The 20,592-nt window shown below is 33.0% G+C and overlaps 1 protein-coding gene across 4 annotated transcripts in view; it reads right to left on the bottom strand.

Moving 5' to 3' along the window:
* The window catches only part of LOC150098182 (neural cell adhesion molecule L1-like), a 302,417-nt gene that overhangs the window by 23,284 nt on the left and 258,541 nt on the right, over positions 1–20,592 (bottom strand). The gene's annotated exons all lie outside the window — the stretch shown is intronic.

The following is a 20,592-nucleotide window of genomic DNA, read 5'->3' as shown; positions in this document are numbered from 1 at the left end:
CGGCCTCCCCTCCAACAGCTAAGGCTAGCCAACCGCACCCATAAAAGGCACCTCTCACATAACTTTAGACTTGAAATAGTCTACTTTCTTCACTTATTGTTGAATGTGTTTTGTGTGTGTTTTACGATTTTAATATTGTATTCCTGAAGATGTCTTTGTCTGTCATAAGGACATCATCAGGAATGCAATATTAAAATTGTAAAACACACAAAACATATAGAACAATAAGTGAAGAAAGTAGACTATATTGGAGCAATTTCTCTATGCTGAATTTATTCCGTTACATTGATTTCACTGAGTGAAAACCAGCACCAAATCTAAGAAGCGAACCCTTAAAAGGTGAGAACCTTTAAATAATAAATACCACAAAATTAACTCAGACACGCGAGATCAGAGTACGAAAGGAGTCACATGATATTCGGAACTAATAAATGAAAACATTTCTTGGACAGAAATCGGCTTCATTCAGGATGATTTGGGAAAGCTTTAAAATAGAAAATTGGTAAAGCTTTGAATTTAAAAAAAAATAACAATTAAAAGATTTAAAAAATTATACAAAGTAGATAATTTGAGGTAATTACTTTAAAAATTAAATGAGAGAGCAGATGATTGAATGATCGAGGATATATTCTATAAAATGCAATGAGGAGTCCGTCCAATGATTGAGATAAAAAAGGGATCAAATACCTGAAATTCGGGGAAAAGCAATTGTAGAAGACCTGAGATGCTGAAATATGACCATATAAAACTTTTGCAGGGATTGCAACGCACGGTGTGAAAGCCCGCTCACAAGTCGGATTTCAGATAACACAAGTAAAACTCTCATTGTAGAGACTTATAAGAAGGAAAATAAAACTGAATACAAGAATTTTAGAGGACTTCCTTATACTGAATTTCTGAGATGGGGGAAGGGAGTGATAGTGTTTTAGAAAAAAAGTAAAAATTAAAGGACAGCTAGAAATAAGCCAAATAGGGATTTTGTCCTATATCCTCTGTTATTTATAATCTGCATAACCATATTATTAGGAAAACAGTATTAAACCTGATATTCAAATTCAATTTATTATGACTACTTTCCTGACTCTATGCTGATGGCATTATTCTCTTAAATCATATACAATCATCAATTGCCATTACCTATATTAAATAAGACTGTGATAAATTTAGTATGAAACTTAACAAGAAAACAGACTCCGTTTCTAGCTTTTTACATACGCAATTTCTGATCAACAATATATGGAAACATGCAATGAGAAAATTAAGTGGAACGGTGTGAAAGCAAGCGAATAATCTGCACATATGGAATATACGAACAGATGAGAAATTAACTAAAGCACCAAACTAGCACTACAAAGCTATTGTTTATAATATATTAATATATGACACTCATAAGTGGTTTAGAAAGACTAATCTCAGTCATTTACTAACAATTACATGTAATGTAATAAAGATCTGATCTGATTGAATTAGAATGCTGCTTAGAAGCAGTTTGGATGAAAATTAAAGAAATCAATAAATGGTCATGATGGCACAACAATATCAGAAGAAAACTTGAGATTTTTAATATTCAAACTTTTCTACATAGTAATATTTTTGGATTGTATGGTCACTTTAACAGAACATAAGAAGAAATGTTAGATAAACAAGTGTGTTCGAAGAAACAAAGGCTGATAAAAGGCTAACGGAATGTCCAAGATTTAGGCGGATTGGTACCGTTAGGAGTACTTTAGAAGAAAGATAACTAAGAAATAATTAATTGCCATTCATTTTGGATTGAAATTCGACGAACAATTCGTGATGACAAAATTAGAGAAAGTATCATGAAAGATCTAAAATTTCCAAGAGATTCCTTAGTTTTACAAAAATACTATCACGTAACAGAGTTCTTTAAACAAAGCAAACTTGTAGCACAAATCAGGAAAATTGTTGCGAAAACAATGTAAATATCGATCGTTGAAATATTAACTCTAACTGTAATAATAATAAATAATAACTGTAATTAATGTTTTATTGAGAAATAAAACATTAATTTTGATAATAATCTTTGATAGTATCAGAAAATAAGGAAGATTTGAGAATGAAGTGAATACTTAATCATGGCCTTTTCAGTTTTTTTGTATGTAAGAAAGAATACAAGATATCTTCAAAAGGTATTTCTGAAATGCGGTAATAACCAAACATATATTTTTTGACAAAAAGTTTTGAAAAGCGTCTTTGTCCACTAGCCATAGTGAGAGCTTCGTTACATTCCGATTTAATATATTTCATATTGTATCCTCCTTTACCATTAATCATTAATAAGCTCTAATCATAAGCAGCTATCTGTTTCGTACTCTTCGTCTATAATCCAGTTCATTGTACTGGTATAAGCCGAGGCAATTCTTTTTATCCACTGATATGGCTCGATGCTCTGGTCTTCAAAAGACGGTTTACCACAATTACTTTGCGATAAAGGGCGTTATTGTGGTGGTAGAAGTTTCTAGCCAGTGCTATAATATTTTCACAGTGTTGGATGGACACAGTTGTCCAAAACGTTGCTGTAGGACGCAATAGTCATGACTGCATACACTGCAATTAGTTGACCTAATCTGTAACACAAGAAATAACTCTGTGCTGTTACTCTGCAACCAAGACAGATCGAGGAAAAAGCACTTAGAAAAGAAAGCAGTCTCTAATCATACTTCATACGAAAGCCGCCGATCAAATGAAATGAAATTTAATTAAAAAAAAAACAAATAAATGTCAAAATGAATGGGATGTAGCATAGAATTTAAATATCCTTCATAAGGAAAAAGTTTCTGCCAGCTTTATCCGTATGCTGGACAAACTGCTTTTATACTGACTACTACAGTTTAGTAATACCTGATCTTTAATAGAATTTTTTTTATCTGTAGTGTATATTTCTCTCGAAAGAAACAGAGTTAACGTGCATTTTTCTAATGCTAATTGTGCTCAAATGTTTACTTTCTGAATCCAAATCATTTAGTTTTAGTACATATTACAGCAGAAAAACTGAGTTCGAAATCACAATTATTGATTTGGATTTTCAACTCTGATTTCACTTTGCTTCATATTGCAAGCAAATCATCGTTGTAGAAGCACAATAGTTAAGTATTAAATGACTGTGTGGAAATGCAAAAGTAACATGCGTTGTTACTTTTGTATGTGTCGATCTGTTTTATGGAATAAAACACTAGTGTTTCTGGGAGGGGAAATCAATCCCATATCCGTAGGGATTGAATATAAGAGCGCAAATCCTTTGTCTTTACCCAATAAAAAGTATCTTTACACACACACACACACACACACACACACACACACACACACACACTAGTCGCAGAGTGTATAATTATATTCAGTGTGGGCAATTAAAAATTTATTTCAAATTAGCATGAAAGAGAACATTGTTTTGTGGATGTTGAAATGCAGCTGCTAGTATTTTATGCTTAGAAAAAGTGGATGAATTAGAGTGGTGGAGCATCTCCCATAAAAACACCCATAGAAAAAACATGATGTAGAAACAAAGCAGCTATGAAAATTGATTAGAGAGTGCCTGTGAGAGAATGAGTCGTTCATTTAGTTGCTTTTGTCTACTGGATAGCATGAATGAAGCACCTAAGGTTTGTGAAATATGCAGGAAAAATGTGTCTCACAAAAAATGCAGTGTATTGCTATTGGCAAAACAATGGCTTAGCGAAAGTATATAATTAATTAATAACGGTGAATAGCATAAGCCAAAGTACCAAACCTTGGTTAAAGTGACATTGGTAGAGATACTCGACGAGAGAAAAACCACAATATTAACTCGTACGAACAACATACGACTAGAAACGCAATGCTAACACATTGGCAAAGAGGGAATGTAGAACATAAATGGAAGCTGGTAAGTAGGATTCTATGCCAGATCCAATCGAATGTTCTGAAAATGTCAAGAGAAATCACATGAGCTTCTTCATACTTTTCCTTGGCTCGTTTCCAAATGTGGGTAAGGTTGGCTGCTCAGAGGCGTGAGTGTTGGAATCAATATTTGATCACCAATTAACCAGTATGTTTCCTTGGTAGAGAAGTTGGCTGTTGACGATTATTTCTATTATTTCCGAAGAGTGAAATAGGGTAGTTTTACGATAGAGCGCAAAAGTGTTCGAAATGCTCAGTCCAGGACTCTATTTAAATTCGAATTCGTTAAAACTGGTTTACTTTAATGGAAAATTAAATAAAAGAAAATTATGTCTACAGTACATGTACACGCAAAAAAATTAAGTTTTAATTTTATGGTAATGAATGGCATCACCATATAAGAATGCAATTATGAAACAATATTATTGTTTAAAAATAAATACGTTTTTATTAAATATTAAACAAATAGTTTAAAGATAGTAGACGGACAGACTTTTTTGGTAACGAACCGGCTTGGAATAAGGATCCGAGAAGAAAATTACCGAAAACAAAAAAAAGCAGAAATACGCTTATTGGAATATAGCCGCCCAGAATGTGAGAAGTATCCACCACAAAATCATAGAACTGGACCAAGCACTAGAAGAAAGAAATGCAAAAATAGCAGTAATTACAGAATCTAAAAAAAAGCAGAGAGGAACAGACGAAACTGAAAATTATATCTATATATATACAGTGGGATAAAAGCAGAAGAGAGAGCTAAATCTGGTGTAATGATCTTTCTACATAAATCTCTTAGAAACAATATAATCCATTCCATCTTTTGGAGCGATAGAATAATAAAAATGAGAATTAAAATAGACAGAGATTATAAGACAGCAATTGGAACTTATGCACCTGAAGAAGGAAAAGAGGACTCAGGTGCATAAGACCTTGGTAATAGGAGATCTCAATGCAAGAATAGGCAATAAACCATATAAACCAATTATAGGACCTATAGGAAAACTTAACTGTAATAGAAATGGAAATAGATTAAGAGATTTTACTATAAGCAATAACCTTAAAATAATGAACACCTTCTTCAAACATAAAGACATCCACAGATACACCTGGGAAGCAAGAGACACAAGAAGCATTATTGATTACATAATCAGCAATATCAAAATGTCAGAAATGATAATAGATACAAGAGTATACAGAGGATCTGAAATAGAAGCAGATCATTATCTTTTAATTGGAAAAATAAAATGGGAACCAAGATGGAAAACAACAAAAAAGCATAAGGAAAATAGAAATTTTGAATCGTTCAAGGTTAGACTTTTGGATGACAGTAGTATTAAAGACTTTTACCAAAAAAGAATAAAGAACTGGATGACAAGTATAAAACAAACTCAGAACATAGAAGAAGAATGGTCAAAACCTAAAAATCATAATGACAAAAGCTGCAAAAGAAAGTTTAGGAACAAAGAAAAAGTGGAAAAGAAAAATAGGCCTTAGGGACTGGGATGATGAAATTAAATGCATTATTGAAGAATTGATAAAAGCAACTAACTCAATTTGAAAACAATAGAATCAAAAATCGCTAAATATTAAGAATCAAAAAATAGAAGCAAAAACACCATGGAGGAGAATAAACAGAAACAGATGGAACAATTTTGTAACAAAATTAGAGAGAGACTGTATGCTCAAAAGAACTAATGCATACAAAATCCTCAAATATCTAAGCAATGAAACTAGAGAAAAAGCAGATATTAATACCATTAAAATAGAAACATGGCAAAATTACTACCAAGATCTATGGTATGATGAAAACATTCAAAACAGAAAACTACCCTTTGTAAACATCTCGGATAACTTGGAAAACATCACTCTAGAAGAATTAACAGAAGCATTAACCCAAAGCAAAACAGGAAAGGCTCCAGGAGAAGACAACATAAACTTGGAACGTATCAAATATGCAGGACTTGAATTCTCACTCAGGTTGCTTAACTGCTTAACTTTTATAATATGATCTGGAAAAAAAGGAAAATGCCCACAAGGTTGGACCAAAGTAATAGTTATTCCCATCTACAGAAAAGGACACAAATCTGATTGTAACAATTATCGTGGAATCAGCTTACTTAGTACCTGTTATAAAGTATATGCAAAAATCTTAGCATATAAACTTAAACGTATAGTAGACCCAAAATTAATAGAAGAACAAAATGGATTCAGAAAAGGAAGGTCTTGCATAGACTCTGCATTTATTTTAATTTTCAATTAAAATTATTAATTGAAAAACACAGAGAAATGAACATAGAAACACACATAGCTTTTATAGATTACACCAAAGCATTTGATAAAATTATCAGAGAAAAATTATGGGAAATCCTAGAAGAATATGAAATACCAAACCAACTCTTTAGAGTCTTATATAATATATATCAAGATAATAAAATATCTGTGAAGTACAATAATTCAACACCAAGCTGGAGACCAATAAATCGAGGAGTATGTCAGGGTTGCCCTCTCTCACCGGTTTTATTTAATATATACATAGATAAAATCATAAAAGAATGGAAGATAACTAATGAAGGAGGATTCAAGATAAACCATAACACCAGATTAGCTACTCTTCTTTTTGCTGATGACCAAATAATCCTTGGAAATAATGAAGATGAACTACAAAAATCATTATGAAGTCTAAATAATCCGATAAAAACATGTATGGTATGGAAATATCAACCGACAAAACAAACGTCATGGCCTTCAAAACTTTTTAGGTTGCACAATGTCATATGAAAATGAAGCTGATATAGAACCAAAGATATCAAACTTTTTAAAAGTAACAGGCATTATAAATAAAATTTTTAAACCCAATTATGTACAAAAACACACACGAATAAGAATCTACAATACAGTAGCTAAACCAACCTTACTTTATGGCAGTGAGATATGGACAATAAAAAAAGCAGATGAAAGAAGAATTGAATCATCCGAAATGAAATTTCTGCGCAGAACTGAAGGAGTCACAATAATAGACAAAATGAAAAGCACCGAATTCAGAAAAAAACTTTTAATTACAACCTCCCTAAATGAAATAGTTATTTGCTATAGATAAAAATGGAAAGAACACATACTAAGAATGAATAGAAGCAGAATACCTAAACAAATTCTAAATTACCACCCAAAAGGTACTCGATGCAGAGGAAGACCCTTAAAAAGATGGAATTGAGTCCGGAACAGGCCACTTGGCCTATAAACCTGGAAAGTAAGAAGAAGAAGAAAAATAAATTACGATTTTGCATCGTCTCTTTAGTCGAGGACTAATTTAACAAACACACACAAGCAAAGAAAAACAATTATATGTATAAGATGTAATTTACGTTACAACAATCGAACAGTCAGTTTAGTGTATTGTTGTAAGTACTTTTCAACAATCGAATAGTCAGTTTAGTGTATTGTTGTAAGTACTTTTCAACAATCGAACAGTCAGTTTAGGGTATTGTTGTAAGTACTTTTCAGAGTTAATATTTCAATGATTGATATTTACATTGTTTTGATAACAATTTTCCTGATTTGTGCTACAAGTTTGCTTTGTTTAAAGAACTTTGTTACGTGATAGTATTTTTGATATAGTATTTTCCGATACAGGTCTTGGAAATTTTAGATCTTTCATGGTACTTTCTCTAATTTTATCATCACGAATTGTTCGTCGAATTTCAATCCAAAATGAATGACAAAACTTAAACAAGACGCGAAATACTAATATTCATTAAATCCCTGCAGGAGAGAGAACGGAATAACTGTAATGCACAATATCACACTTTTTGAATATTACTGTTCATTCAAACAGCCAGATCATCAAGAGTCTCAGAATAACTTGCTTGATAAAGACAAATGAACCAAATAGCTTCTACATTGTTTGCGAAACACACCTAGTCAAGAATCAATAATACTGCAATTAACAATATGTCATGCTAATTGTTTCACTCATGTTCCCATTGGTGAATCAACAAGGAGGGATCGCAGATTCTAATAGGCATGCAGGATTTAAAGAATCCACGATGAATATAAACAATTAAAATAATCATCTATAACTTATCACCGTTATTTTAAATTCTATAATAGAATAAAACGGTTTATGCTCTTCATATTTTCGTTATCATTAAAATATATTGTATTCGCAACGTACTGAATATGAATGAACTGGAAGGTCAGTGCACTCGTGTTACAGTTATTGAAATTCTTGAAGGAGATAAACATAAAGATTTCTTTGTTTACGTATCTCCGCCTTACGACTACCTGCATGTCATATGGAACTCATGTAATGAGAAGACAAGTGCTTGATGTTGAATGACATCAAAGATTTCTTTCCATTACGTTTGTTTGCAGGTATTGTTCTACCCTTTTACTAACTGAAGATACAAAAGCATGTACATACGGTGCTGAAAACAATTAGAGAGAGAGAGAGAGAGAGAAAGAGACACGCTTTGTAAGAATGAATGGCCATTTCCAGAGAAAGGGGAGACAGTGAATATGTCTGAAATAGCAGACCTGCCAGGGTCAAGAATAGAATTTGGAGATGAGCCAACAATTGGAGCATGAAAACACTACCTTTGTGTATGTGTGTGTGTGTGTGTGTGTTGTGAATGAACGAGCTTAGAGCTTGTTACTTTTACAGCTAAGTGAATGGGAGAATTATGTTGGCACCCAATAGGCTCGTAACTTTCAGTTATTGTCCTAGTGGCACAGCGCATTAGGTGGATAACAACATACCGGCTCAGGACTGAAAGTGTTGTAAGACACCGAGAACTGTTTACGTAATTTTACTTTATATTCATATCTACTCTTGAAATAGACAGTGTGTGAATTATTAGTGTAACTAATCACATGCATGTGTAAAATAGAAGACTTTTTGAAATAATGTAATCTTCGGCGATTCTTAACTGCATCGAATACAGCTGAGTTGACAGTTTTAATTACGGGCAATTACAACATATATAATAATAATCTTTCCATGAAAACCTAATATTTGAAACAGAAAAATATATGTGACTGTAACTTTACCATTGTCTGTGATCTGCATTGGTCAAAATTAGCTCAAACAAAATTGCTGTTTAGTTGCAATGACCTGTTAAAATCCTGTTCTACAATGGGAATAACGTAGAACATTTTTATTTTTTATATTTTTTATTTTCTATTTTTTATTACTGCTGCACGAAGCTACTACTACTACTACTACTCAGAGCACAAAACTTTAGACTACCTGACGACTTCGTCGATCTTTAAAAGTTTTTTTTTTCTTTTTTGCAGTATACATAGAAAATAACTACACTGATGGTTATAAAAACCTCATCTCCTGCTGTAACCATGTTTTTTTGTTTTTTGGTAAATAAATTTGAATGCCTATTTTAAAAAGGGATAATAACGCAAAAATTGTCACAAATAATGAAGAAGGTAATATAACATATTTATTTTTGATTTATATATGTGACTCTTTTTAGCGCAAGATATAACATAATTAGGAAATAACAACACCTTTGACAAATTTGCAAATATTTCAAAATGGAGTGAACAGGTATATTTTCACCGGAAAAACAAAACGAATGCCTCTATCAAAATTTAGTTCAACTACACAGTTTTACTAACATTCAAAGTGAAAAATTCACTTTTTGTTTAGAACTTCTTGGGTCCTTCATTTGTCTTTATACAGCTTGACATCGGCGGGGAATTGACAAAATCAGTTTCTGATAGATGCCACTGTCAATTCATGGTTCCGTGCCATTATAATGGCCTTTTGGAGCTCTCGAAGTGTTTTTCGGCATCCTGTGTGTTTCAGTCTCCATTTGGTACCACAAATTCTCAATGGGGGTTGAGATCTGGGCTGATTCTTGGCCACGGTGCTTGCTGAATTGAGTGTTCATTGAGCCATTTATTGACCTGCAACAAAAAGTAAAACTTTTTAAGTACTAAACTCAATTTGTATCGTACATTTTTGAGTTATAATAACATTACTTATACTTTTTTTTGCCCTATGACAAGGGGGAAGAGTCATTCTGAAAGATGCAGTTCATCGTTGCGGTTGAAAGGTCTCTGACAGGAGGCACATTCTTCTTCTTCTAAAAATTTCTGGCACACTTGTACATTCTGAACCTTTTGAGAAATGCAAGCAACCAGCACCATTACACTTTATGCAGCCTCCAGATCATTTGACTGGCTGAGAATTTCACTGTTGAATGGTCAGAGCTAAATTTTTCCCCTGATTGTCTTCTACCTGACCGTCTGCCCTCGACAGTCTGCAGGTTAAATTTTTTCTCATCAGAAAAAAAGGACCCTTTTCCACTGATCAGGGGTCCATTTTTCATGCTCTTTGCACCAATTTGACCGAGCAAATCTCTTTTTTGCTCGGTCAATCAAATAAAAAAACATTTGACAAAGTTAAAAGAAACATATTATTTAACACATTAAAAGAAAGACAAATACCAAATAATATCCTAAAAGCTGTCATAAGTATATATGAAAATAATCAAATATAAATAAGATTAAATCACGAGCTATCATATACAAGAGAGATAAACCAAGGGATCCGACAGGGATTTCCCCTCTCAGCAACTCTTTTTAATATCTACTTAAATGAAATAATAATAAAATGGAGTAAAAATTTACATCAAGGAATTAAACTTTCACCTACAGTTAACTTAAACACTCTCCTCTTTGCAGACGACCAAATAATAATTACAAATTCTGAAGATAACTTACAGAAAGCTATTTTAAATCTAAATGAGATATCCAAAGATTATGGTATGATAATATCAATGGAAATATCAAAAACTATGGCCTTTAAAGGACAAGATCCAGCAAGAACTAAAATAGTAATAGATAACAATATCTTAGAACAGGTGAATTCATTTAACTACCTAGGATCTATGATCACATATGAAAATGAAAAAGATATAAACGTAAAAATTGCAAAATATTTAAAAATAACAGGTGTAATTAGCTCTATATTTAAACCAAACCTAGTTCAAAAACAAACCAGGCTAAAAGTATATAATACATTAGCCTTACCGGTCTTAATGTATGGAAGCGAAATCTGGACAATAAAACAAAAAGACAAACAAAGATTAACAACAGCAGAAATGAAGTTTATGAGAAAAACTGCAAAGTATACCCTATTTGATCACAAAAGAAATGAAGATATTATGAAAGAATTAAACCAAGACCCAGTAATAGAAAAAATGAAAAAATATAAACATAAATGGATGGAACACGTTCAAAGAATGAAAACAGAAAGATTACTAAAACAAACCTTAAAGTACAAGTCATTGGGGGGGGGGGGAACCAGGACGTCCTCTTAAACGATTCAACGATGACTTCTAAGGCCGGAACAGGCCATGCTAGGCCTAAATCCTTGATACCTATGATGATGATGATGATAAAATCTCTTTTTTTTTTTTTTTTTTGTTAACAAGGGCTTCTTTCTAGAGCGCCTGGCTATGAGTCCCTGCCGAATGAATCTTCTCCTGACATTTATCGAGCTTGTTAAAACTCCAATTTGTTCCTACCAGTCCCGTTTCAGTTCTTGGGACGACCCACAGCGATGTTCGAGGCAGAACAGCTTTAGAACTCGATCTTGGCATGGTGCAGACAATGGTTTTCTTCCTGTCTTCTTCTTCCTTTCAGCAGATCCAGTTGACTTCACTTTCGATAGCATCCGTACCCCAATAGATTGACTACAGGACACTCCTTTTAACTATTTGACGATAGGAATAACCTTCTCTCTTAAAAGCTTGAATCAAAGTTTTTATGCGAGATGCTAACTGCACGTAACTAGACATAGCGATCTCAGCACGAAAATGCGAAAACTCTCTTGCTGTCTATTTATAACATAAAAAAATTCTCGGACAATAGCAGGAACTACTATATTATGCAGTAACCGTAGGAATGATAGATGATACAACGAAATATCTAATGATAAACCAATGAAATCGACCATTTCATACTAAAACTATATTCATATCAGGTGATGCGGTTTTTGTGAATATAGGTCTACGTAGGTTCCCCACCTGCGGGGAAACAATTCAATGCATGCCTGGGCAGTTCACTAACTACTTAGCCGTGCACTCGCACATCTTAGAGGGAAAATTGAATGTGAAGAATATTTTCTTGGTATTTTGAAATGATCTGAATATAATCTGATGGAGAAAGACGGCGGGTCCCTTTTTGTAATATAGTTAAACAGGAAACCTTTAAATAATATACCTCTCCTTGTACGATTAGAGGTAGCGGTGAGAGTAATTTCTGTACATGAATATATCTGTCATGATAAAACGAATCTACTGAAATATGCCTTATTCATATATGCTGTAAGAAGTACACAAATATCGTATGCAATCGAAAGAGACGAAGCGAATAAAGAAGTGATCGTAGGCAATCATGAGAGAAAATTTGGTAAATCTTGAACAATATAACACAATTTTCAAGTTAACAAACACAAGCTTTTCTTTCGATAATATGGAAAAGCAAAAAAAAAAGTTCCTTATTATCGTCATGATTTTATGTTTTATACTGCAACGGATCTGTAGAAAGTCGATTTAGGAATAAAGCATAGAAATATGTGAACCACATGATTCTAAATGTGTTGCAATCCTTCGATAACACATATTTCGTTTTAAAAATTGGACATACAATTCAGATTTCGATATCGAAATATCTACTTATATGTGTTGTATGGAGATAGGACCAGCAGATTCTCATTAACAAAATATAAGAAGACGATATTTGCATTTAAATTCTCTTAAACCAGACATGTTTGAAAGTTAGATGAAGCCGTATGAAAACTTTTGGAAGTCTCGTAACATAATTATGATGAGGCAAGGTTTTTCTCATTTAGAATAAAATTTTCCTGATTTTATTCTAAATTTTATGGAGTATCTGTGGAGTTTCTGTGGAGTATCCTTCTAACGTCTGATTAATAAAATTAGGAAAAACTGATCAAGATCTGAATTAAGAGATATGGACCAAGCGTTCAATTCACACGTTTTAAAATCATACCGAGCATTCTTTTGAGTATTTAATTTATTAACAGCAGTTATGTACATTGTTAATAAAGAACATATTTAAACACTGTTATTTTAAATTCTTTAATAGAATGAGACAATTGATGTTCTTCATATTTTCATTACCATTAAAATATATTGTACTCGAAACGTGCAGATAATGTGAATGAACCAGAAGATTAGTGCACTCATGTTAAAGTTATTGAAATTCTTCCAATAGATAAGCATAAGGATTCGTGAAAATGAATAATAGAAGAATAATAGTACCAAAAACAAGTCCAAAGCTATTTAAAAGGTTAAAACTAGTAGAAAGGAACTCTATATTATTAGATTTTTTTTCTACTGAACATGAACAATTGGGAATCCCTAGAAATAAAATACAGGAATGAATACATTGTTATTTAAGTTACACAATTATTTAAAAAAAAACTTACAATTTTATTTCATACGCAAAGAAACAAAATAAATGTCTGGATTTTCTTTTTATTTTTTTTTTCAAACGAATTGTCTTCCATTAAAATTTATTAATTGCGACTAAAATGCATTTTTTGCGCTTCTTTTGGAATTTCTGAAGATATTCTTTTGCTTGCTAATGACATCTGGAAATATGCCAACCGCTTTCATTTTTATCTAACAAACTTTTTCAGATTTTTTTTTATCACACTTCTATCCTTTTGGAATTCTTCTTGTAATCAATCTTTTTTTTTTCATTTCTTTTCACCGGAATATGCTTGTATTAACCGGAGAGTTTCTTACAGAAACTTCTCACAGAAATGTCTCACAGAATTCTCATAATCGTACAAAATGAAGCCTCTGGACACATGAATAGCATATCCAACCAAAGATCCAAAAAGAAATATTCAGTTATCTTGAAATAAATAAAAATAATTGTCGAATTTTCTGTGCTGTTCATCCAGGAGGTTAACTATTATGGATCTATAGCTGAGATCCATAATGTGCAGCAGAAAGATATGATAGTGGGGTTCTAATGTCTTCCATCTCGAAGTTAGTGTCATATGTCTGTAAATATGTGGATTCATGGAGCGGGTTAACCTGCTTTTAGGGATGAAAAACTCGAGTTTCCTGGCGATTAGAATATCTTAGGTGAAGTGTAATCACACAGGCAGCCACATGGATTCATAGTGGGGTTAATTTCTACAGAGTCACTTTTAATGTGAACCTTACAACGAAAGATTGGTCATTATTGTGGACTAGAACTGTAGTTAAGTGCATCACACGCACTTGTATCATCACAGGCTAAATAACTAAATAAAACATGGTTTGGTAAATAGTAGGCAATACAAAAGCTCTGGTCTAGGGACCAAACATGAAGTATTCTGAAACCGTTTCATGCCTCCAAAAAGCAAAGCGAATACTTCACGGCGTGTGATGTAAGAAGTCATCTACCATCTAAAGACATTCACAAAATCTCTATATTCTAAGTAATATGCAAACCTAAAACTTACTCAAGAGGGGAAGATGATTTACACATACTACTGTCCAGGCGCACTAATAGTATCTACTCATTTATCACATTCAATAGTGATACTATTTTATTTGTATATTTATTTTAATAAATCGATCTTTACATTTTTTCTCCTTCTCTAAATAAGACATTTATGGTAGTAGCTTTTCTACTAGGGTTATAATTTTTTCTACTGCCTACAGTAGTGGTCTCAAACGTTTTAGCACATATCGAATACCAAGGTGTTTCGATCCTGTGGATTAAAACTTTGTTATGCGGTTTTACGAAAACCTCATCGCATCATGTATATAATGAAATCCGAAAGAAGAACTGTATAATTGTAGAACTGTATGATGTGTCGTATATACAAGAAAGTTACCCGGAATTTAAGGATTAGAACCAGCAAGATTCACCTCCAAGGCTCAATTATGATGTACTATGTAAAAAACACAATAAAGATCATCTATGGCTTCAGTTCAAAATAAATTCAGTCATAGATCTAATTAGAGTTTAAAAAACAAATAGAAAGAATACAGGAACAAACTCCAATCAGAAATACGTCGAATTAATCATGATTATTGCACCAACAAAATTAAACTAAATGAAGGAAAACTTAAAGGAGCATGTACAATAATGAATAAAACATTGAAAAAACACCACCTCCTGATTATCCAGAACCTTGCCAAATACAGTTTAAGTGACAAGCAACTAGCGGACAAATCTAATGACACGTTCAAGGAAAAAATTACAAACTTAAGGTGAACTGTAACCAACACTATCCAGACACAAAATAAGACTCTTTGGTTCCCCTGGATAACACCAAATGATTTGGATACGGTTATCTCAAAAAATCAACTTTGAAACAGCCTCTGGATATTTTAAAGTTTCTGGCACGACCAACGGATATCAAAACGCACTACTCCACCTTATGGCCAATTATACTCAAATGGATAAATCACATTTTCCAGAAGTGTAAAATACCACTAGATCTAAAAACAGAAGTGAAACTTCACTACATACAAAAAAGAAACTTTAGATTAAATTAACAACTACAGGTCTATATTCTAACTCCCAATTATAGAAAAGATCATGGAAAGAGTAGCTAATGAAAAAATATCCACATATTTAGAGAAATTCAATAATATATCAAGCACTCAATACAGATTTCGTAAAAATAAAGAAACCAATATCTTATTGATGAGCTCTTTGATAACTAACTTATCTCTTGACAAAAACGTATTTGCACTAAATATATGAAATCTAAAGATATATGCAATGTAAATTGCTGGCCTAGTTGGCCGAGTGGTTAGCATATCCTCTCTCCAGCCAAAAGACAGCGGGTTGGAATCCTGCCGAGGGCTTGGATGTTTGTGTTTGTCTGTGAAAATACTAGTGGTGGTGGTGGGCAGTAGATGGCGTTGGTGTAGATGATGCGGTTCGCTGTAGTTGATTGATTTGAGTGTTGGAAATGGAGAGTTGTAGAGTAGGTGCTCTTCCTTGATGAGTGTTTGGACTCCCAGGAAGCGTCAAGTAATAATAAATGTGTGTGTATATATATATATATATATATATATATACACACACATATACACACCTCATACATTTATTACACACACATATCGTATATATATATATATATATTTATAAAGAATTCAATGACTAGAACCGAGATTTAAGTAAAAAGGTTTTAATATAAAAACGCGACTAGTTTCGGCTTGTAACAGCCTTCATCAGGTGACATTATAAAAGAAAGAAAAAAGAAAACACACTAAAACACTGAAGCTTAAATAAACTATGAACATCATAGAGAGTCTCTATACATAATTGACACTAAATCGTTGTGGTTGGTATACAATAAGCAAATCTTATAAGTAAATTTGAAACATTAAAAAGAATACAAATTAATAGGAACTTCTCAAAACCACACATCAATATTGACAAAGTCGTTACAACAAATCTTCTTATATACTTTCAAATGTAGAAAAACGCATCCTTAGTAAAGGTCCAAACTTTATTCCTTTCCCAAAATTAATACCAAAGGAGACACTACTTACAAAAATAGAAAAAGCTACTTCTTTACTCCCTCCATAAGATTCAAAACTTCTACATATTGAATCAATCTTCATTATCAATATCGCAAAACCACCTATAGATAACATTACTTCAACAGAACGTAAAGCTATTAAAAGTTTAAAAAATAACAGAGATATAATTATCCTTCCTGCAGATAAAGACAATGCAACAGTCTTCCTCAACTATGAAGATTACCAGAATAAAATGCTTGAATTACTACATAATGATACCTACTCAATACTCGAGAGAGATCCAACTCGTGAACTTCAAAATCGTACAAACAACTTATTAAAAACAACAACTGAATTATCCTGAAACGTTCGCTTATCTCTACGCTCTCTCCATCCGTTAGTTCCTCGCATATATGGTTTTCCTAAAATCCATAAAGAGAACACCCCATTATGCCCAATTGTAGAAAGTATCAATTCTCTGACGTACAACCTTTCAAAATATCTTGCCAAATACCTAAATGTTTTTCAGGCAAGTCACCATCCTTTATCAAGAACACTACAGAATTTGTTACATACATCAAGGATATTACATTTAATGAAGATGATATCATGGCTAGCTTGGACATAACTTCTTTGTTCACTAATGTCCCAACAGATGAAGTCCTAACATTTCTCAAGGACAAGTTAACAAAAAAAAATGTTAGCCTTGCTTACACATTGCATCAGGTCCGGTTACTTCAAATTTCAAGATAATTATATACAAACAAAATCATGGACTGGCTATGGATAATCCTTTATCCCCTGTACTCGCAAATATTTACTTAGAGGATTTTGAAACCAAGGCTATATCTTCCTTTATTTTAACACCTAAAGTTTGGAAACGCTATGCAGATGATGACTTCATTTTTGGAGCCATGGACATAATTCCCTTATGGTTTTCCTCGAACATCTCAATAGCCGACATCAAAGTATTAAGTTTACTGCCAAGCTTGAAACGGATAATTCCTTGCCTTTTCTTGATGTCAAACTGACTCGCTCTTCTGGTAAACTCAAAATATCGATATATAGAAAGCCCACACATACCAACAGATATCTGCATAGTCAGTCCCATGACTTCCCTCCTCATAAGCGTGGTAATTTCCACCTTGGTACACAGAGCCCGTTCTCTTCTGGATGATCCAAATGAACTTCTTACAGAAATAAACCATCTGAAAACTTCTTTCGAAGTTAATGGCTATTCCAAGAGAATCATTGAAAAATTCCTTCTTAATCCTCCTAGACATCACTCAGAAGAAACAAATAAATTCAAAGGCAACATATCTATTCCTTATACTCAAATGTATAAGGTACAGTTTCACATAAATTAGCAAACGTACTAAGAAAATACAATATCAGAACCTTGTTCACTCCACTTCCAAAGATCCGTTTCTTACCAAGCCACCCAAAACCTTGTCATCATCAACTCAAATACCCTGGTGTATATAAAATATTGTGTAATTGTGATATTCCTTATTTTGGGCAGACAGACAAATCTGTCGAATTGCATATGGAAGAACACATGAGAGACATTACTTACAAGAGACAGCGAGCCAGTGCATTATCAAGTCATATCATTTTCTCGGCTAATCCAAATGATGAAAACCAAAGTCACAAAGTCTTCTGGGAAAAATCTACTAACATCTTCCGTTGCAATGATGAACTAGAGAGAAAAATCGTGATCTAGAGAAATCATCTTCAATCCTGTTCACCTAAATAATAACTTGAGAAATCATCTTCAATCCTCTTCACCTAAATAATAACTTGAGCTACAACACCTCCCAGATTGTCATTCAGCTGTAATCATGTACTGGCGTTCACGAGATGCTACTAGCACGCACTTTCCCAACAACACAACTAACGAAAGAACAGCTTTAAATACAACCACAACGATTTAGTGTCAATTATGTATAGATACTCTCTATGATGTTCATAGTATATTTAAGCTTCAGTGTTTTAGTGTTTTTTCTTTCTTTTATAATGTCACCTATTGAAGGCTGTTACAAGCCTAAAACTAGTCGTGTTTTTATATTAAAACCTTTTTACTTAAATCTCGGTTCTAGTCATTCAATTCTTTATATAATAAGTTTTTTTTACCTTGGGAAAAATGTATATTACGGTTACCAAGTAATTTTATAAACTTGGTTATTTTACTCCTAATACCAAGTAAGCAAACCGTTAAGTTTGCGCCTGAACGTAGTTCAAGTCTAAAGGTGGTGCAACACCAGGGCAACTCATTGTAAAGGTGGATAAAGCTCTGATCGCTATTCTTAGTATTTTCCATAATGTAAAGCACATCTCACTACGAGATGTATACTGCAATACATTATGGGTGGGGTCACTACCCAGACCAGTTTCAACCTTTTTTGAGGTCTCCTCGGTGAGCTAGACCCTAAATACCAAGGTTTTAGTAATACAGAACCTTATTAACTTTACCTCTACAAGTTGCTACAAGGTGTTTTTATTTTGAATAAGAATCTCTGGAGGAGATATAGATGTAAAGAAATTCTGATCTACACACGAAACATCAAAAAAAAGCAACTCAAGGTTCCAATAAGCTGGGTAGAGGTGGGATTCGAGTTCTTAGCAAGTTGGTTGGTTGGTGAGCTGAAATGCTTTACACTTGACAGACGAGGATGAGTTTGTTCTCTTTTATGTTCTCTGTTATCGTTTATGCAAATTTTGACTTTAGATATTTTGGTATCTTTTCCTATTATATCATAAAAATCCGTATAATAGCACGAGCAGTATTATTGTATTAATGAGCAGTATTATTGGTAACTCAGTTTTACCTAGTTCTTAGGAAGGGGAGCTCCAATCTTTCATGAAAATCATGCGTGGGATTGACTTTTTCGGTTAGAAATATCTTATTTCCAATCTCATCTGGGAAACCATTACCCTTTATAAAAGCTTTTCAGCTGAAGGCAAGTTAACAGTCCCGTGCAAGGAGAGTTTAAGATGACAAGATTTTTAACTACGAAAACTCCGGATTTCATCCTACACAACAGGCTAACATTCTGGAGAGCACATGCAGACATAATATATCTCATGACATTAGTGTTGCTACTATTGTGATTACAAAGAAAACTAAATCAAAGTGTGAAGTCATCTTGATGCCATCCTTCTTAAATACTGACTTTCCTACTCAGTGAAATTGCTGTTTCTATATTTCTTTTCGGTATATGCTGTATAAACTCTAATTTACGTATTACATGTTTTAAGCCAACACGTTCAAATATAGTTGTAAAGATGAGAAGCAGTTTTTAATAATATATCTCCTTGATAATACCAGTTTTAGATGAGAGATTATTTACTGAAATAAAATAAAAGCACTCGCGACGCCTTGTAGCAGCATAACCAGTGCCAATGGTTCATTTTAGAGATTAACAACTGATGCATATAGCATAAGTTGTTAAAAAGATCTTAACATATAATCCTGGAGGAACAAGGATAGGGGCTACCAAGAAGAAGATGGACTGAGTCCAGAACAGGCTACTTGGCCTAGAACCTGGATAAGAAGAAGAAGAAGAAAACAACTTATGCACTTGAATAACCACTAATCAACAAACCGTTAACGGAGATACATTCTTCATTGACAAGGAATAATCTTTTTATGTTTTTTCTTAGGTGAATGTCTTATGAGTTGTTCTCTTAGAGAGACGCTGAAATGAAGACCAATTCCATAAGTGAATGTACCAGATACTACAACCTTCTAATTTCTTTTAAAACATTGTTCCAAACAATTTTACACGCACATACTTTAATATTATTTATGAAATTATGCTACGAAAATCTAAGAAAGTGCTGTTTATTCACACGACAAATAAATATACAGACCGTACTGGATGCATATATATTTCGAGATTTATAGCATTTTTCATTAATATGATGACACATTAATTATAATTAAATTAACATTTATTTTATCATTAGGTGAATTTTCAGTCTGTGGAATATCAGCGCAAAGACAAGAACAGATTTTGTCGTTTTCCATAAGCATACATTCTCAAAAATCTGAAACTTTCTATTCACATTTCGTACCATTCGTTATGTTGAACTTGTACATGTCTGTTTTTTATTAACACGGCTTAATTTTTGTAATTTTGTTTCGAAATTTCTAGATTTAGGTATT

Source organism: Typopeltis vanoorti, chromosome 16 (genome assembly GCF_054136105.1).
Source record: "Typopeltis vanoorti isolate ZY-2024b chromosome 16, IOZ_Tvanoo_1.0, whole genome shotgun sequence".
NCBI lineage: Eukaryota > Metazoa > Arthropoda > Arachnida > Uropygi > Thelyphonidae > Typopeltis > Typopeltis vanoorti.
This window is presented reverse-complemented; position numbering and strand designations above follow the sequence as displayed.